This window comes from Danio aesculapii, chromosome 11 (assembly GCF_903798145.1).
Source record: "Danio aesculapii chromosome 11, fDanAes4.1, whole genome shotgun sequence".
Classification (NCBI taxonomy): domain Eukaryota; kingdom Metazoa; phylum Chordata; class Actinopteri; order Cypriniformes; family Danionidae; genus Danio; species Danio aesculapii.
Window position 1 is genome coordinate 29,876,727 of NC_079445.1, and position 21,999 is coordinate 29,898,725.

The 21,999-nt window shown below is 35.6% G+C and overlaps 1 protein-coding gene and 1 long non-coding RNA gene across 2 annotated transcripts in view; both read right to left on the bottom strand.

Annotated features, from left to right (window-relative positions):
- arhgef10la (Rho guanine nucleotide exchange factor (GEF) 10-like a) overlaps positions 1–21,999 on the bottom strand; it is a 248,459-nt gene that overhangs the window by 153,057 nt on the left and 73,403 nt on the right. The window lies entirely within an intron of this gene.
- Positions 15,104–20,421, bottom strand: LOC130237021 (uncharacterized). The gene is made up of 3 exons (XR_008838515.1): positions 20,320–20,421; positions 18,356–18,432; positions 15,104–15,277 (listed from the first exon to the last, which is right to left on the bottom strand). It is a non-coding gene; the product is annotated as an uncharacterized LOC130237021 (long non-coding RNA).

Sequence of the window (21,999 nt, forward strand, 5' to 3'; positions counted from 1 at the left end):
ACTCATTCACACACATACACTACGGACAATTTAGCTTACCTAATTCACCTATACCACATGTCTTTGGACTTGATGGGGAAAACCGGAGCACACAGAGGAAACCCACACAGGGAGAACATGCAAATGCCACACAGAAATGCCAACTGACCCAGCCGAGGCTCAAACCAGCGACCTTCTTGCTATGAGGCAACAGCACTACACACTACACCGTGCTGCCATTATATAACAATTTGTATAGCTATTTTCTTCGTATGTGCACAAGATTTTCATTATATTAAGATGCTATCACTTTTTAATCTGGTGCACAGTAAACAGCAAAACTGTTTAACATAAAAATAATGAGTATGTTTATGAAAAACAACAAAAGTTTTGAGATGAAAATCAGTTGTAATACGACATCTTCAAAATAAATTCAGGAACAGAAATTCCAAAATAAAAACTCAAAATGTACAAACACCATGTTAAAACTTTAACAAACTTTGATGTTAAAGGGACTGTTCACCCAAAACTGTTTTGAAGAATATTGGAAACCAGTAGCCGTTGATTTCCAAAGAACCTTTTTTTATGAATGTCAATGGCCGGTTTCCAACATTTAAAATATCATTGTGTGTGTTAAAAGGAAAAAAGGGGGTTTTGAAGGGGGAGCAAATGCTTAGAAAATGTTCATTTTTGGGGGTGAACTATCCCTTTAAGGAGTAAAATAATCTATTTTGATTAGACACACTTTTTGTGGTAAATGAATTAAGTCCATTCATTTCAACCACCCTCTAGTTTAAGCTGTCAACCTGATTATCTTATAAGGCAGCACATCTATTAGAAAATCCTTGAAGAGGAGAGCACATCAATTGAACACCGCTTAAGGATTAAAACCAAGTTTCTGAACTTCACATTAACAATCCAAACTCAAACTGTACAAAAATAAGATTAAAGGTCAACCATTCATGTTTTTAAGATTTTCTTTTTTGCATTTTGTTTGTGCAGAATTGTTCACGGAGCTGTTGCAATTTCCTTCATTGGCCAAAGTATACACTACCTGACAAAAGTCTTGTCACCTATCCAAATTTTAGGAACAACAAATATTAACTTGACTTCTAGTTGATCATTTGGTATCAGAAGTGGCTAATATGAAAGGCAAATGCCACCAGATTACGCTAAATTAACCAAAATAAAATATAATCATGCCTTGATTTTTAATGATTTAATTAGGACAGTATGGTCTGACTTTGCTTAGACAAAAGTTCTGTCACTTAACAGAAATAATGTACAGAATAGAATATAAAGTCATGGAGCAGTGGAAAAAAGAGTTAATATTGTGCATGACTCCCATTAGCTTGGACGACTGCATCCATACATCTCTGCAATGACTCCAAGATTGTTTGAATTCATCTTTAATGTCTCCTCCATCTTACCCCAGACTTGCTCAATAATGTTCATCTCTGGTGACTGGGCTGGCCAATCCTGGAACATCTTGACCTACTTTGCTTTCAGGAACTTTGATGTGGAGGCTGAAGTATGAGAAACAGCGCTCTCCTGTGGTTTGTAATGAAATGGGCAGCACAAATGTGTTGATACCTCAGGCTGTTGATGTTTCCATTCACTCTGCAGATCTCTTGCACACCCCATACTGAATATAAACCTAAACCGTGATTTTTCCTTCACCAAACTTCCAATAGGTCTTCTGCAGAATTTGTGATGATTTGGATGCAGTTCAACAGATGATTCATTGGAAAAATCTATCTATCTTCGGCCACTTTTCCAAATGATCAACTAGAAGTCAAGTTGCTCTTAAAACTGGGATTGACAAACTGGGAATACTTTTGTCAGTGCAATAATAAGGTACCATATGTACCTATAATGCCTTATAATAAACATAAACCTATAATGATGAGAAAAAATTGCAACTTCAGAAAGAGAACAAAACACTGAGACGCAACCTAAAGAAAGGATGAAGAGAAAGAGAGACAAATGACTGCAGCAGAGGTGGGCAGTGATTCCAGACAGATAAAGAGAGAAAGTGAAAGCATGCGAACCAAAACAAGAGATTCTGAAAACAACTTAGATTTTCCAATTAAGTGTCTCATTTACTCTCTAATTCCTCTTATTCAGAAATGCATTTGTTGGATTTGGAGCAGCTGGCCTGTGATATGAGCATGGTAATGGAAGAGAAACACCCCTGCCATGTATCCAGGCACCAACATAGTGCATTAATGGACCATCATTGCTCGCTGATGATTTCGTAAAGAAAAATGCAGGCCAGGGAAAACGGGTGATGAGTTAGTTATTTTCAGGGTCAGCAGAAATGCTCAGGTACTTGGCAGGTTGTTTAAAGGCTGTTTGTCAGATGATGAAGACCTACAGTGGCCTTGTGAATGTACAGTAACTGTATATGTGTAATAATCGTGACCTTTAGAACAAGTTATTAAATTGCATTTAGTTTTAGATTACAGTGTGCAATTGTCTTTGTGATCTGTGACTCCAGGGAGGTTGGTTTTAAAGACCCTGACACCAAACCGACAACAAAGAACGAATGCATATGAACAGTTTGTATTGTTGCCTTGTTATTGGGCTAAAAAAGATTATAACACTGGCAGGCATGGTCTGAGCCTGCCTAATTTAATTTAACAGTCTATATGGCATATATCAATAGTCTAAATTCATTATTAAAGGGGGAGTTGACATTAGGACTGCATATATACAAAACAGTAAATGATAAAATGATGAAAATCAACTTTTGTAAGCTGTTTGAGCAGAACTGTGTGCAGGTATAGTGCGTCCATAGTCATATTGGAGTGATGGAAACACAATACGTCTCTTTTTTTAAATTTCCTGATGTTAAAAATAGGATCCAAATCCCCCTTCCATTTTGAGGCCCACCACAACATGCCATAGAAGTGCGGTTTCCCTGCCCACCAAAGCTTTGCTTTCAAACTACACTTCCTGTTTTATCAACAAGGTAAGAGAGGTATGAAACTTCAAACCTTTTGGTATTAAAAGTGAAGAGGGGCAGCAGAAAATTGTGGATTTTTTAAATTATTTATGCCTACGATAATACAAAATACCAGGATGCCTGTTCACTCTATCCAAGTAATATAACATTGTCAACATTACTGTCCCTATGTTGACCTTAGTGTGCATGGTTAGGGATGAGCCCACCTCTTTAAATTGACTAGGGGACATTACAGATTGTCTAGTGGGAGTAAACCCTAAAGCCTGGGACACACTAAGCTGATGTCAAAAAACTAGCAGTGACCAAAACTGTAGACTGTTGTCTCTTCATGTCTGCTGTGTGGTCTCATCTAGACCAAAAAGCTGCATGTGAACACACCAAATGGATGACAGTTGACTTGTAAATTCTGTGCCTGCATGAGAGGAGGTATCTTTCCATGGCAGTATTTGTTTTGTCATTCCTCAAAGGGAAGTCAGAACAGCCAATCAGAGCACTCTCTTTTACTGACGGCTAAGGCCAATTCTACATGCTGAATCTGGCAAACTCCTTGCAATGTGAGCCCAAAGAGAAGCAAAGTGTATAACATGGTGAACTAGCCTAAAAACTCACACAGATGACCCGTCACTGCCCAATGACCAACTGTCAGTTTGGTGTGTCCTGGACTTAAAAGAAAAGGTAGAACTTAGTTTTCAAACGAATGTCTGTTTTTTCTACATTATTAATCATGTCAGGTTGTGACAATCTGATGGACAGAACATTCCAAAACAAAATCTTGTTCTGGTTTGTCTGAAAAAGAAAACAAAATGAAGCGAGAAGGCCCGCAGGCTGTCAGAGCTGGACTAAAGAAGAAATTTGAGGGAACGCTAAGCAACGAGATATTTATAATGAATAATATATAGGCCAGCTTATCTCAAGGTGCTGTAGCACCTGAACACCTTTCCCTCTACTTTTCTCTCTCCTCTCTCAGTCACAATTCATAACAGTAACCCAACATTTCCAAGAATTTCACCGGAGGCTGAGAATTACCGCTGAGCTTCAGTTAATTGGCAGCGGATGAACCTGCCACAAAACTGTAAAAAACTTGCATTGTGCTACTGCAATGAAAGAAATCTCTTGATCAGTCCATTTGTCCCAATGGCAAGTTTACAGTTTGGGGTTGGTTTTATTTCTTCTTTTTGAAATAAATCTTTTGATAACCAATACTTAAAGGGTACCTATGATGAAAATCTAATTTCTAAGCTATTTGGACAGTACTGTGTGTACTGTAGGTATAGCGGGTCCACTGTCATACTGGAGTGATATAAATCAATACGTCTCTTTTTTACAATTTCCAGTTAAAATATGACCAAAATCCCAGTGATTTTGAGGCCCACTGCAACTTGATATGGGAGTGCGGTTTTCCCTGCCCACTGAATTGATTGACAAAACGCCATGTTTCTATTAAAACAGGTATACCCATGTCGGTAACACTAGAATAATTATCCGCTATAACTAGTTAATAGATCATTAATAAACTGTTAGTTAATAGGTTATAAATGACTTGTTAAATAATAGTAAATAGTTTGTTATTATTTATAAATATCTTGTTAATTATTTATAAATATCCAATATAACTAGTTAATAGTCCATTAATAAACTGTTAGTTAATGAGTTAATGACTTGTTAAATAAAAGTTAATAGTTTGTTAATTATTTATAACTCTGCCTTATAGACAACCGACAACTTACAAGCTGTTATAGTTAACAAGTAATAAATGACTTGTTAACTGTATTTTAATGATTTATAACTATACCTAATAAATTAGTAAACGATCAAGAACAAGCTGGTGGTAAATTACTTACTAAAGGCTTGTTAAGTATCAGTTAATAGTTTCTATATGTTATTGGGACGTTATTTTAAAGTTGCAACTATTCTTCATTTATTAACTGTTAGTAAATGAGGAATAGCTGAAACTAGAATAACGTCCCAATAACATACATAAGCTAATAACTAACACTTAACTAATATATTAAGTCACACTTTACAGATCAGTTGTTCATAGTTGTTCATCTAGTAATGCCAGTGAAACTTTGTAGAACAGCAAATGAATGGAACAAGTTCAAGCCACAGAAATTTGATGTCATATTTAAAATTATAAAATGTTTGTACCTTAACCTTGTTCCACTCATAGGCTTTTCTCTGTGCTATATTTTACCAAAGCAACTCAGCAGATGAAATGTTAATTATTGTGTTTAATGTATAGAAACACACATACTGAGCCATCATATGGCAGAACAGCAGTATACAACAAAATACAAACCCATGAGGTTGGGCACTTTTTGTGCTAAACATGAAAACAAAACAATAAAAAATTTCTTTTATTAGAAACGTTCTATAAAATTTCTAAGTCATTTATAACTTGTTAACTAACAGCTTGTAAGTTGTCTGTTGGCTATTTATAAGGCACAGTTATAAATAATTAACAAACTATTAACTTTTATTTGACAAGTCATTTATAACTCATTAACTAACAGTTTAATAATGGACTATTAACTAGTTATAACAGATAGTTATTCTAAAGTGTTACCCCACCACAAATACATCAAATAAACTTACTTGGTATTTTTGACTAATGAGCTGCATTTCAGCTTCATCAGAGTCTGTCTCTGTCACTGACTGCTGTTTATCTGACATAACGCATGATGAGAAGCAGACACGCACATAAGAATGTTGGGCTTAAACTTTACAGACACATTCTGGAGACACCAAGGCTTGTCTTATATATTGTAAAAGGGGTCAAATAGGTGCGCGTTAATAAGTTACAATTATGATTTTTTTAATTAATATACCTATACATATTTATTTATTATATATTTCAAGTCTGAATTTAACTTATTTTGGATTTTCTTTTAGGGTAAAAAAATATTTTAATCTTATATTTCTGGTTTTAGTTTACTATAATAATCCTGATTCTCACCATTTTAAATGACTAATTTCCTCATTGCATTTTTTTTTTTCAAAAGATAAAATGGAATAATAGACAGCCATTTCATAATTAAGACTAAAGCACTGTGACGTTTTCTGCTTGTCAAACTCAAGTGTAACAGTTAATGTGATGAACCACATCTGTGGTTCCCTACAATGAGAGCAGTGCAAACACGATGACCTTGGGACCAGCTGGTGTAAAGTAATTGCAAAAAGGTCTACGAAAATAGGAAGTCAGAAAGAAACCATGAAATGGTTTTGTGATTAGGATTTACACTCTTCTGATTACATCAAGGCGGCAGCAGCATCATTCTGCCATCACAGCTGAAAAAAAAAAAAAAAAGCATGCATGTGTGTGTTTTCCTCACCTTGCTGAGAGAACGGTCACTGACACAGCGGGCCAGCTGCTGCGTCTCAGTGATCTGATCAGCCACCCTTTTCTGCTCATTGAGTTTCTCAGCGAGGGTCTCCAATTCAGTCAGAGCCAGTTGCAAGGGCAGTCTGTCCACATGGCCAGTGGGAGTGTTCTTCAGCATGTCCTAAAGGCAGGGAACACAGAAAGTCAGGCCCTGATCACACAGAATGCTTTTTTTGTTTTTTTGCTTTTTTGCAATGAAAGGCAAATTGTTTCTTTACATTTACATGTAGTCATTTAGCAGACACTTTTATTCAAAGTGACTTGCAAATGAGGATAAAAAGCAAATCATCAGAGACTAGCAGTTTATAAATGATAAATTACTACATGGAGTAGTCAAATTTTGTATTATATTTTTATCAGTGACTGAATTGTAAAAAACTGAGCAGAAAAGTGATTGATGACATTCCTTTTTCTCTATTGTCCAATCAAATTAATGAAATGCAGGCCCTTTTGTTAACAGTTTAAAATTTACAGATGCTTGAAATGTCAGGAGACTGCAATGATGGAAGCAAAACTTGTGTTTCTATTGACAGTGAGCATTTAGTGTGCTGTTTATGTGACCTGGGTGCCTTGCATTTTAGTCACCTATGCACCTTGCATTTTTTGTATTCAGCTGAGTTAGTAATGCAGAGCTGACCCCAAAAAGGTCTATCAGAGTATACTCAGCACAAGAATTAACTCTCATCGTTGACTCTTTTGTCTCTTTTACTTTATTACATTTACATGTAGTCTTTTAGCAGACACTTTAATCCAAAGTGACTTGCAAATGAGGATAAAAAAGCAAATCACCAGAGACTAGCAGTTTATAAATGATAAATTACTACATGGAGTACTCAAATTTTGTATTATATTTTTATCAGTGACTGAATTGTAAAAAACTGAGCAGAAAAGTGATGATGACATTCCTTTTTCTCCATTTTCCAATCAAATTAATGAAATGCAGGCCTTTTGTTAACAGTTTAAATTTACAGATGCTTGAAATGTCAGGAGACTGCAATGATGGAAGCAAAACTTGTGTTTCTATTGACAGTGAGCATTTAGTGTGGGTTTATGTGATCTGGGTGTCTTGAATTTTAGCCACCTTTGCACCTCATATTTTTTTGTGGTCATCAGAGCTAGTAATGCAGAGTTAACCCCAAAAAAGGTCTATCAGAGTAGACTCAGCACAGGAATTAACTCTCATTGTTGACTCTTTTGCTGTGTCTGAAATCACACAGTTTTTTTTTTTCAGTAATTTTCTAGTACATGAAGGTGTAGTTTATACTTATCAACAAATAAATGAAGCAGGGAATTCAGGTACTAATAAATAAATGAAGCAGGGAATTCAGGTATATTTGCAAAACTGATATATTGCACTGAAGCTGTCTCAGAAAACACACACATACTGTAGTTTTGTCCTACATGCAGCACAATGCACTCAGAAATAAACAACAGTCCTGTTGATTTTAATTATACATACCTCTGTACCAGTTTTGTAGTTTAACTGATGTTATATTAATGTAACATCTTATATACCATTCGGGTTTCCATTAACCTATTCAGCTCATAACCTTTAAAACCATAAAATCATTAAAAATGTACAGTGAATTTAAATAAATAAGTATATGTTGCTGTAATTTTAACTCTCATGTTTGAACATCTTTTTTTAAGACAGAGCTTTTTTTTATTGTCCAATCAAATGAATGGAAAGTTGGGCCTCCATTTACATTTCAAAATGTACAGTTGTCGAAAATGTCAGGAGACTGCAAAGATGGAGGAGAAACTTGTGTTGGATGTCAAAAAACAGCACCTAGTGTGTTAATGCAGATGTCAGGTAAGTTGCTTTCATTAATTTAGCAGATTCAGTTGTTGCAAGCAACATAAAACAAACACAGAGAACAACCCTTCTCTAAATAAAGAAAGTTATCCAGAAAGGTTATCCAAAAAAGCAGTGCATTTCCCTTTACATTTTCCTGAAAACTCATTGTGTATTCGGGCCTTTAACATTAAAAGAAAAAAAATTAGCAAGCTAATGGTAGTAATGAATGCGACTATCACAAAGACAATGTATTCGCCATTGTAATGTAATATAGCACTATTAGCATTCATTTAAACCCGCAGGTCCCTTCACTTTCACTCAACAGCAAGAAAAGAGGGTCAGAATTACAGTAGCAGCTCACGTTCAGGAGAGAAGCATGTTACCAGCCCTCTGGGAATCATTACCTCTGAAACAACCATCTTTCACAGACTCTGACAGAGAGACAGTGGAGAAGGACGAGGGTAACATAGACAGTACATGCAATACAGGATTCCAAATTACAAAAACATTTGGCTTATTTTTTTTTCCTGACATGTTTTAGCCTTTACTCACATATAAGCATATTAATGTCATTTACAACTCAGTCAGACAGGCTGCAATTAAACTACAAGTACAAATGGCTACTATTGCATGCATAACAATACAGCGTTGTTTATTGAATAGTATAGTAATAAACAGTTTTTTTATTACTTCAGTGTTGTAATTTTGATATTTTCTGGGGTTTAAAATTGTTGCTTTTTAGTATATTTTCAGTTTTTTAGTACCAAAAGCACCTGTTAATGTCTTATTCTGTAAAATTATATTATATGAAATTGGGATTGTATTGCAAATAAACAAATTGAAAGAATAAAAACATTATTCAACATGTTTGAATTATCAAGAAACTATTATTTCAGCATTTTAGTTTTATCATTTTGTGTTTAATTCAATACGTTACTTGCTGTTTCTTTGTAATATTTGTAAAAATTATTTGAAAACTGTTTCTACTACATTTCTTTTCTTTCTACTGTATATCCTTATAGTTTTCTTTACATACTGCATTGTTGCTTTTTTTTTTTTTTGCATGTTTTTTCGTTTTATTTGAATCCCTTGCATTTATTTGACTCATGTCTAAGTCACAATAATAATTACGTATAAAATTAAGTATCAAAAAAGTAAAAATCAGCAACCACTGCATTATATGGGAAAGAATAGCTTAGCCATTATATCTAAAATATCTGTTCTTGGTTAATTTAAGCAACTAAGAAAAGATAGCTCTTAGTCTGCCATCATCAGATGTTATCAAGTATAATCTGCTATTAAACTTAGGCTATTTTATAGTCAAAATGTCTAAAAAGAAATCTAAATTCATGAGTAATCAATGCCTACTGAAGTATGAAATGAAGTGCCATAGTTTAGTGGTTCACTTGTTCCTTGTCCATAATAGAAATTAAGAGAGAAAGACAGTTGTGTGGACACTTTGCAAATGGAAGTTTAGTGAATTTGTCAATGTGATATTTCTAAAGCAGATCATAAATGAGATTTCAATATGTGACTTGCTTTTGAAACTTTTTTCCCACAGAAGGATGACAATTTGAGGTGAAGTACCTAATTTATTTTAGCGATGAGGATGCTTATGATTATGATTGATTCATTCACGTTCAAGTTATATTTCTTAATAAACAATCCTTGTATTTCTTAAAACAACAATCATATAAACTGGTATTTTAAGTTTGAGGATAACAAAGTATTTTGATTTGTTAAAAGAATTAATCATATTAAGATAATTAAGCTGAATTTAACATGAAAAATAAGTTCTTCAATACTGCTGTTTCATCGAAGTCCATTCTGAAATATATCCATTCTAAATGTTTTAGGAGATCTGCCTTTAAAGACATCTTGATTTTGTTGGCCCCCATTTTACAGCTATACAGCTTCAACTCCTCTTGGAAGGCATTTCATAAGGTTAGGAGTGTGTTTATGGAAATTTCAACCATTCGTCTAGAAGCACATTTGTGAGGTCCAGCCACAGTTGTTGAACAAAATGATCTGGCAACACAGTCTCTGCTCTAATTTTTTTAAAGGTACTCTTTTAGGTTAAGGGCAGGACTCTGTACAGGCCAGTCAGATTCTTCCACACAAAACTGCTCGTGTCTTTATGGACCTTGCTTTGTGGATTAGTGGAGAGCGTACAGGAATTTTGTAACGGGGTCAAACCCAAACTATTCCCACAAATTTGGAAACATGACATTGTCCAAAATACCTTTGCATGCTGAAGAATTAAATGTTCCTTTCACTAGAAATAAGGGACCAAGCCCAACACCTGAAAAACAACCCTTGCACTTGGGGATGTCAGGCTTGGATGCAGCTGATCGGTCCTGAAAACCAGTTCAAAGATGCTCTCTACACACTGTTCTTGAGCTAATCTGAAGGCTACAAGAAGTTTGAATGTCTGTAGCTACTGACTCCATGCATCCACTTCCGTGTGCCTCAGATATTATGTGGTCTACAACTTTATGGCTGAATTGCTGTTGTTTCCAATTGCTTCCACTTTGTTATAATATCACTGAAAGTTGACAATTGACATATTTAGTAGCGAGGAAGTTTCATAAATGAACTTTACACACTGATAAATTGCCACTTGTACAATACCACAGTACTATGCTAGAATTCAATGAACTCCTAAGCGTGACCAATTCTTTCACAAATGTTTGTAAAAGCGGTTTGCATGCCTAGGTGTGTGATTTTATACACCTGTGGCAAGTGATTGGAACACAGTTCAATGATTTAGAGAGGTGTCCAAAGACTTTAGCACAAGCTACATATACAGTATATCATGTTATTCATAAAGTTTCCAAACAAGCTGCACTGTCATAATTAAAGATGAACATTTTGAAAACATCCTTCAGATGTTGTGTTGGCCTTGAAGAATCACTGATATAAACTCAATGCTGTTCCACCACATAAGCCAAATAAAGAGCAAACCCGTGAACTAATAAGCTGCTAGAAGACCCTGGCATGCTCTTAGCCAGTCCTTCAATTTCTAATAGACTTGCCTGGAAACTAATTTCCAGTCACTTGAAAGAGCGCGCCCCCTTCAGAGCTCTAAACGACCGTTTATGGGTAAATACTGACCTGCAGGAGGAGTATGAACTGTGGAAGCGCTGAATAGGCTTCACCATCAGACCATAGAGGGTTATGCGGTCAACGCTCGATGCCTGCTTCCTCTGTGAACATAAAGAGAAGCACCCCACACTTAAAAGAAGGTGAAGAAAAAGCAAATGGTAGACAGAGTCATTTCCACATATAGAGCAGAGGAATCTTGACACTCTAGATAGTCAGAAGGTGGGTGAAGGTTAGTATTAACTATCGATTCTTTGGCGCCTGCCAGCAGACTCCGGCTATCATTAAACGCTGCACTGTCAGAGAGCACTTGAGAGCTTTCCAGTAGGTTTCAAAGCAGGATATTAGAGTACTGTTGACTGTGCTTGTGAGGTTCAGTCACTTCTGTAGTTGATAAAGATTCCAGTCAGTCTCTAAATTTGTTGCCTTGTACACATCTTTGTGCTTTATTGAATTTAATAGAACAGATAGCCCGAGTCTCATATATTAAACAGGTAAATATTTTGAATTAAAAAGAGCAACACTTAGAAAAGTATACGTGGCTTCCCTGAAATTATCCAAATAAATACTTGTTTAAGCAATTCATGCTTTAATGCGTTAGTTCTGCTTTTAATTAGTCTTTGTATTTTTGAGATAAAATATTATATTTTGAGATAAAATATTATAACAGGTATAATATATTATATAATATTTGAGGTGGTAATATTATTATAGAACATAAAAGAACCCTTGACACAAATACTTAAGACGTTACACAGCATTGGCTGTTTATAATTGCATTTAATAGGAAAACATTTCATGCTTATTACAAAATGTTTTATGCTTGGAAAAAATCTGCCACTGCAGTTAGACAAAATACACTTTTGTTTAATTTTAACTTTTTACTATAGAATTAATTATTCAAATATGGACCCCACTGCCTTTCATTGTTTACCCCTAAAAACCCAGAAAACGGTCTGTAATGATATGACATCCCAGCAGTACACAAAGTTTAAAGGAAGTAGTTCACCCAAAAATGAAAACTCTGTCATCATTTACTTACTTTTTTTCCTTTCCTTTATAATTTGTTTTAACACATTTTAATCTGTTCCATGTTTAATCAATTTTATTATTATTTTTTATTTTCTTATACTTTTATTCCTATTTATGTAACGCACTTTGAATTACCACTGTGTATGAAATGTGCTACATAAATAAACTTGCCTATCCCTTTACAAGTGTCAAATCTTTATGAGTTTCTTTCTTCTGTTAAATGAAGATATTTTGAAGAAAGCTGAAAACCCAGAACCATTGACTTCCATAGTATTTGTTTTTACAAGTTTTACAGCTTCAAAATATCTTATTTTGTGTTCAACAGATGAAACATTTTTACCTTAATCACATAATTTATGACTCTCCTCAGTCAGGAAAGGCTAGAGTTACACTAGAAGTACAAATGGCTACTATTGCATGTAATAGCATTTATCACACCACCGTTTAATAAACACTAAGTTTCCAGTGACCTTTTTGCTGTGAGACGATCATGCTACCCACTGTACCAGTGTGACACCCTACATGCAGTTTCTTTGTACTTATTTCTAAAATTAATGAGCAAAAACTCTTTCTACATTTTTTCATTCTATATATGATGATTTTCTTTACCTTCGGTGTTTTGTGTGTGTGTTTTTCTCGTTTTGTTTGAAGAACTTGCATTTACTTGCACAGACTCGTGTCCAAGGGAAAAAAGACAAAGCTCCCAATGTCTAAAAGATAGTGAGCAGATTTTTGCTTCTTGAATAGGCTTACTGGCAGCAAACATCAGCTCTTACCTTGAGGAACTCCAGAAAGGCTGGTTTAGACATGCAGGCTTTCTTAATGAGGGCCATGGCATTGGTGAAGTTATTGACGTAATCACTATAAACGTTCAGCACCATAGACTTGGAAAACTATGGGGAAATCGAGAGAGAAAATTACTTAGAAAACAATTCCATCAGCTTTTATGTTCATTTTCCACTTTGCTTAAGCATCTCTCAACATGCATGCTTTCTCCTTCAGAGCTGAGCATGCTCTTGAATTTTGCTTGTCGTGGTGGGCAGGCACTATAAAGGTGATATACAGGGCAAAGGATGGAAGTAAACAGAATTTTAGTGGGGTATTTATGCACGCGCAGCACCACTGTTTTGCCATCCCAGGGACCTAAACATCTTTGACAGTCCATTACTGCCGGGTGTTTTAGAAGCAAGGCAAAATGGCAGCCATCCATTCGCTCTGCTTTGATGAAGTGAACAGATCCTGTGGACAGCAGCAGTGCTTGCAGGACTTGGATGAGGACATTAACGAGCCACAAATAGATATTAACCCCTGTCAACCTTCTACCTCCCTCTGGGGCCGCTGAGTTACAGCAGGAAATGATACACACAGGTAAAGATGTATTATCAACAAACTCACAGGCAAATTCACGAAACAGTTGCAACACCCTTGCAAAAAAAGATTAGAAACTATCGACGAAATTTTTACTCCAATGCTGCATTATTCCCATTTCAAAAGTTCCAAAAGAACTGTGTTTATACTTCATTGTATTGCAATATTGCAATTGTACTTAATTTTACTTCTAGTTATACTTCTATATACTGCATTTGTTACTGAAAGTTTTACTTCAGTTTATTGGAGTTATTCTTGTAAGGGGGGCTCATATAAAGGGGTTATGTCTTTCCAAAGAAAACAATAATAGGGTATCTGCTGTCTCTACAGTAAATCCCCACAAACCTACTTCTGTTCTGATTGGTCAGATGGCCTAATCTGTTGAAACCATTACCATATGTGAATTTTTAGCTCCAGAGGCTTCATCAGCACTTGTAATAAACAGTAATACAAAACAATTACTATAGTATTGACCATATATAAGTCTAGCAAGAGTTCTCATCCTAAATGAATTTGGGTTTTTTTTGTGACCACAGAAAAAACAGTACCACCTTAATTTGTTGATAACACAAACAAAACTCTTTCAGGTCTCAGCTACAACTACAGTGTTCGAGGGGTCTATGTAGATGTTGTACACTGGAAGTCAATGAAGGCCATATGCTGGCATTATACAACTTTGTAACAAACCTAAATAGATTTGTGTAGGAAGCAAGACTGGAAATTCTGATCTGAACTTCATTTCAGGCAGTTCAGATTATTTATTTATTTAATTTTTGAAAGACTCCAACTTTATCGAGCACTTTGATCTTTGAAATTTGCAGACCTTTACATTCACAAACAGCTATGTATACATTGTATAGTATGTGGTTCTGGATAGATACTAGGTTTTGTGATTACCTGTTTTCTAAAGCAACTAAATGCAATTAAATCATGCTTTCAGTTGCTGCTAGTTCAACCTTAGCAATTTCGACCCGCAGTGTGTACATATGCACTTGACAACAGAAAAATTGTGCAAAGCGATGCAATATGATGCGTGTCGTGCAGTTTGTGGGTCTATTTCTGCTTTTCAATGCACAGCAGTCTGTCTAGGGTAGTTCTTTGTCCTCCAGGGACTTTATAAAGACCACTAGTGCTATGCAATAAAAGCAGGTCAAAGAGGCCAAATGCACTCTTTTAACAGAAGAATAATGAGAACTGCTTATGGATGCTGCCTGTGAGGAGGGTCAAAATAGAAACCTCATTCATTAGTCCATTAGACGGCCTGCAGCCCCAATGGTGCCAACATTGTTACATTGGTAGGAGACAGCTATCCTCACTCATTGTAATTGGCAAAGCTTTTAAAGCAAACTGGAGCAGAGAACTGTTAGTACCTGAAACAGCTTGATAGTTGAGAAGCAAAATAACACAATACTCAGTTTTCTGTAGTGCAGTTTCGAGGCCAGTCATTTTCAGGCATTTTCATACTCACTGAAGCTACAAACAGGTCCCCAATCTTTTCACAAGAGTCCCATTCGGCCACCCGAGATGCCAGGGCTATCTGGAACATGGAATGACACTGCGTGATCTCTCGTAGACGGAAAAAAATGGGCCGGATTTTCCTGACACTGAGGATCCGAGGCTCAGCCTCCATCAGCGGTCGCTGGTATTCCTTAAGGACCGTGAGAAAGGAAGACATTTCTTATTTATGACATTATCCAGAAATCTTTATATTTATACATGAGGAATAATTCATTTACAGCTTTGACTCCCCTAACCTTGACGAGAAAGAGATTAAAAATGTGGTGAATTAATCTTAACAGCAAGGTGAACAAAAATCAAGTCTCACTACGCATTATCCATTTCATTCATTTGAATGCAAGAATCAAAATGTCCAATTTGCATATATGAATACATATTTGAAATACAGTACTGCTGGTATTTGAACACATGGAGATGTATGCATAGATATCTTGATTCCCCTACTTATTTGAAGCCATTTTCAGGTTTACTTTTATGATTTAGTAAAAAAAAAAATTTACGCTGCATGAGCTCTTCTTTGTTTCAAGCTACAGGATGTTGGATTTATTCAGTCTGTTTCACTTTATTAAGTATAATACAAAAAATTACGATTCAAAAGAACTCTCCTGAAATCTCCTGTCTTTGTCTGTGGAATCTGAAACACCAAAAATATTTACGTAAATAAAAGGGGAAGAAAACAGGAAAGTCAAATCTGTACAAATTTTCTCACACTGAAAGTCAGCATGAATTGTAAGTTAATTCTTTTATCGTGGCATACATCTGATTGAAATGGTTTCTGCATGAGGAAAAAAAATGCACGTGCATGTTGATGCTTGATTTTGTCTTTTGGGAGCCGACTAGAATGTTTAAAGATGGGTGTTTGTACTCAGTTGTGGAGGATTATTGTCCACTAGAATCACTATCACCTTCTGATAATAGAAAAGTATAGACATGTAGCTCATATTATACTGGATTAAGGCTGATTATACTTCTGCATCATGTAAAGTGGTACTTTAGGTACTGCATAGCCTTTGTAAAATCATATACTGTACCTGAAGTGGACCCTGATGCACTTTTCTCAAAAAATGTAACTACAGATTGTAATAACACAGAGTTTAAGATCTGTGATTCTTGCTTGGTAATAGTCACAAGTGTGGGTGAAGCAAATAACCATGTGGCAAAGCTGGTGGAGGAAATGGTTAACAAGCGATGCAGTGCAAACAGTGCAATACAGAAACCCCACTGCCAATAGTGTTTCATACGTGTTATTGCCAGAGCAGTACAGATAGAACTCAGAAGTGTAAGTGCTTATAATTGCATTGGCTATGTGCAAGGTATACACCGTGGAGTACGGCATATCACTCAACACTCTCAGAAATAAAGGTACAGAAGCTGTCACTGAGGCAATACCTTTTCAAAAGGTACAAATTTGTACCCAAAGGGTTCATAATGGTACCTCATAGGTACGTTTTAGGTACATTAGAGTACTAATATGCCCTTTGAGGTACCAATGTGGATTCTTTGGGTACAAATATGCATCTTTTAAAAAGGTACTACCCAAGTGACAGCTCCTGTACCTTTATTTCTGAGAGTAAACAAAGAAGATTTAATCAAGATTTAGACCCTTTTCTGAAGGAGGATCTAATTTAGTTCCCCCAAATGGCATTGCTAGAGGTAAAATCCTGGAGCGCAAACACCAAAAAACAAGTATATCCACAAATAGCAACTGTGAAAAAGTTCCTCATGTGTGTAAGCCCTTATAATTCTCAATTATCTTGACTTGTTAATGCTAATTTTCCTTCTGATATAGGGTTTGACTGTATTGCAACATTCTCAAACTCACATTAGGCTCAGCTAAATGTTTGTTTAGGCTTGATTCCCTTAAATTGCAAAACAAGAAGTGATGCCCATAGATAACCAATAAGACCTAATCTTTAAAAGCAAAGACATTTTGCTAGTTAGACTGGGGACACAACAGATTTTTCATGGCTGCTTTCTTTCTAGCCTGCAGTCTCCAGCGCTAATGAATTATCGACAAAGAGAAAATAAGACAAAAAGATGAGGCAATGAGACTATTTCTTTTACTAAAGATCCGTCTACCCGCAACAGCACTGCTAAACTTAATTACACCACCACCCATTCCCCCTGCTTTGGGGCCATTTTACGTGATCTAACCACCCTAGACCATGTCTAGCATGCTATATAAAGAGAGCTGGGATTGTAAAGTACACCCGACAGAGCTTTGATTTGACAACAAAGCTTGGAGATAGATCCTGAGTGACTAGATTTCATAGAGCGTAAAGCTGTCATTGATCTGTGATTCAATTTTAGACGGTGCCTGTGCCTTCAAAGGAGTGTGATAACAAACGCTTTTCTCTCCAACCACTAGCTGAGTTCAGAATTATGTGTAATGAAACTCCCCACTATGAAACCCATCAGTCCCGCGTGCTTCTATTTAAAGATGGCAAATGTGTACGCAAATTCATATTAAAGACAATTTATAGCGTTATCTTTTCTTTTGAGGCTTTAAAAGCTGGATTTGTACTTATCATTAAAATAAAAAACTCTAAATTTACTTTGAGTGATCTCAGAAACACAATTTAACCAGAAAAAATTGGTAACAACACATTTTAAAGGCTTAAAGAGGAGCTATTATTTATAGCCCTTTCAAAAATGTCCATTCATTCATTTTCCTTTGGTTTAGTCCCTTGTTTATCAAGGGGTCGCCAACAGAGGAATGAACCGCCAACTATTCCAGGATGTGTTTTACACATTACGTTTTACGCAGCGGATGCCCTCTTAGCCGCAACCTAGTACTGGGAAATATCCATACACACTCGCATTCATAAACTATGTCCAATTTTGTTTATCCAATTCACCTATAGCACATGCTGTCCCTTTCAAAAACAATTTATACAAATTAACAGTGACATTTTGACTAACTTTTTAATGTACATAGAACAAACATTTTGAAAAACACTAATTGTCACTTTAATAATAATTCATCTCAAAACAAAACAACGTTTATACATATAAAAGCATCTGAAGTATCAAAGCATTAAATTCCAGTTTGACCTTAGTATACTAAAGAACAAAAAAGACACTGACAAATTACTGCAGTTGAACCTCATCAAAGGTTTTTTGTTTGTTTGTTTTTCAGTTTCACCAATAAATCTGCAGTGATACAGGTAGATGCAATGGAAACAGAACATTAAATTATCTATTTTACCTGCAGGATCCTTTTAAGAGAGTCCAGGTAATTCTCTCACTTTGCACAATGGAGCTCAAAATATGGCGTCTAACAATCTGTGGACGAGATGAATGACATTCATAAAAAAAGTACATGTAGCACTTCTGTTTTTGTAAAATAAGCCTTTGTGACGTCATAAATGCTTTACTGTCATGTTTGCTAACTTTAATGCATTATTTTTTACTAAAACAGTGTCTACCTTATTATCTATATATAGTTAAATCTATACAATTGAACAAATATAATATAGCCTCAAGTTTATTATACAACATTTTTTAATTGTAATAGATATACCTTTGTATGAATTTGAAAATGAAAATGTCATCATTTTGTTTTTTGCAGTCACTAACAAGCTTTTGTCCAACCAGCTGACACATTTCAAAACTCTAAACACAATTAACACAGCATCAGTCTTTTGTGGCCATGCCATTCACACATTTTTTTTTTTTTTCATCCAATATGCAGTCAGTGAACATTTCCACAATGCTTATGTTTTTGTTGTATTTATGAATGTTAACACACAACATCCCACAATAGCAAAAACAATATTCCAAACCTTAGATACGGTATAAAAACCTCTGCTTCTGCAATGATATCAGTTCAAAAAAATATCAAAATATATCTCAACTGATAATAAACAAACAATTGAATTGAAACACAGCTAATTTATGTTGGGTAAATTGGGCTAACCATAGCTGATTCAAGTCTTGTTTAGACTCAGTGGCAGGGGTTATTTTTTCTATTATATGTACACTTACTGTACACAGTAAAAGGACTGAGGGGTGATTTGATGAAAACATGTGGCCTGACCCTGAAGATCGCAGAGATTATAACAGTAATTTTGTGCTTTTTTTTAGATCCCCCTTTTAATCTGGGCTTTTTGCTGCTGTGTATATGTTCAAAATGCTCTTGTGTGTTTTGTGGATATTTTGTTCACTGTAAGAATTACTGTAAAACTTTTTCCGTTCTATCATACAGTGTTTCTACTGTACCTCCTGTAGTAAATAGTAAAGGAAAAAAATGTATATGATTTTTACTGGAATGCTTTTGAATGTGAATATTACTGTACATGTAGACATACAATTCCCAATCAAGAAATTTAGTGTCAAAACAGTAAATACCTGTAAAACTGAAAGTCTCTGCAGTTTTGTAAGGTAAACGATAGCCAGTATTTTGAAACCTGGTGTAGTTTGATTGACTGCTTGTACTTTGCGAAGCGAAAACAAATGTTATTCTTTGACAGAATAATTTCGAGTCAGATTTCCAGTCAGATGTTCCAGTCAGAGAGTTTGTGTGTTCAGAGAAAGATGGGCTCTATTTTGAAATGAAGAGTTGGTATATATTTAACAAAATTATTTTTGAGAAGAAAATTATTCATTTGGCCAGTTTTGTTGTTTTGTTAATGTCTTTTGTTTTGCTTTTTTTTTTTTTGTCGTTACGAAAGTCTCTATGTCAGATTGCGCGATTTTTTTCTTGCTAAAATCTTGACTTGTCGTGGGTAACAAATGTGTCAGACTGCACTTACCTTTCCGATTAGTCATCCCGTGACGTCTACGATGAGCATTATTTCCCAAAGCACAAGTGTTTGCTATAATTGTTATCTTAATTTTAATGTATCTTTTGTTGGTCATTTATCTAAAAACAAGAATAGCGAATAACAATTGAGGTGATGCACTTCCAAACAGGTCTAGAACACAAATTGGCATGAGATTGTGTTAGTTGTTAAATAAAACAGTAATCTAGCCTGAATAAAACTAAAGTGAAATATTCACAGTTTCAGAGAAGCCTATATTTCAAGCGCTTGTTAGGGATTGAAATATATTATCTTTATGCCAATTTTACTACCTTAATGGTGGGTCCCTTAAATGTGTATATTTTGGCTTGGATTACATACACAAACAAGCTAAATACACTTTCATATCAATAAATACATATATACACACCTGCTGGCTGCTTAGTCCATCTGGCATTGGTCCCAGTTGTGCAGGTGGGTGTTTTGCTTCAGATACCATCACATCCAGATACCCTGTATCCTCCTCAGTGTCATCTGAACACAGGATACACAAAAACACGTTCAAAACATATTATGTCTCCCTGCAAAGATAAGAATACATAGTCTTCTGCTATCTTATTACAAACAGGGAAAAAAAGTACATTCAGTACAGAACAGGTGGAACTAAGTCACATCCAAACATCTTTCACTCCACACGACTACAAAGGAAAAACATCCGACATGCAATTTTGTAGCTCTTGCCAAAGGCTTAAAATCTTCAAATGCTTTTTTCAGGCTCTTAAAATTTTAAAGAAATAACAGAACCTCCAAATCAACTGTTTAGCACTATACCAGTGTGGTGCTTCGTTAAAATTGCAATTTCATAAAGCATCGTCCCAGTTTCTATTTCCAAATGGTAATCATTCCCTATTGTGCAGAAGGACATTATGACAACCAATCCCAGCCAATTTTCCTGAGCATCAGATACCCCTCTTAGCTCATCTCACAATGTCTTATATTTAATTACCCTTTTATGCTATTTTTAAGCTTGCCAGTTTTGTATGCGTTTTAAATACTGTACATCAAAAACACATTTGTTTCTCATAATATACCGTACATTTCAAATCACCTCAAGTCTCAAACTATTTAAAGATTGAATAAACACCTCCTCTTCACAAGCCTGCTTCACTCTGATTGGTCAGGTAATGATTGGTCTACTGTTTACATGGTTTTAAAAATTTGTATCTGAATTTTGTTGTCACAATACTGTATTTTGTTACCAATCGGTACTGCAATTTTAAAAACACTAATTTTCCCCTAACATTTAACCACATTCTTAAACACCACTGATCAGCTTGTCTATCTATGCGCTTACATACAAGCGATCTGCTGATGAATCGACTGATCTTCTGGGCTTTAAAATGCTCCAGTGTCCCTGTATCTGTGTTTGCACTCGGTGAACAGCAGTGAACAGCGGTGAACTGATGACTTTTACAGCCAATAATTTCTGTTTGTAAACACAATGGCAAATCAGCTGTGTTTAAGAATGTGCTCAACAGCACTTAAATGTTGGAAAATGAAAATGGGAAATGGACATTTTTTTAAATTTCAGTACCTATTGATACCGAAATTCCAGTATCCTGACAACACTACTCCAGAGGGTTCCTTAACACTGGAACTACCAGAATTCCAAATCTGCTTATTTGAAAGGCTTATCTGAAGTAAACTTAGGTTTTTGCCAACAGAAAGCTGTTTTTGTTAGCAAGAAGTTGCTGGGCAACAAAGGCACACATACATAAAGTCACCGGGAAAAGTAGAAGAAGAGGGTGTACTCACAATAGGTACAGTAGCCTTGAAAGGAGCCAAAACGCTGCACTCACACCATTTACCTTTCAAGCCAGAGCACGCTTATGTCATTGATGATGCGACTGTTCAGTTTAACAGGAAGAGAAGGGCTTTCGCTCAGCACAGTGGACATTGCTTTAGTTATATCGTTTTAGTAGTTTGGGATTGCAGTGACATGCAGTCAAATATTTTGCTGAACAGATCCATATAAATTACCATAATAGTCCTTGTGCTGCAGTTAGTTATAGGAGGTTTGCTGAAGGTGCAGTGGGTGAAAAAATTGGAG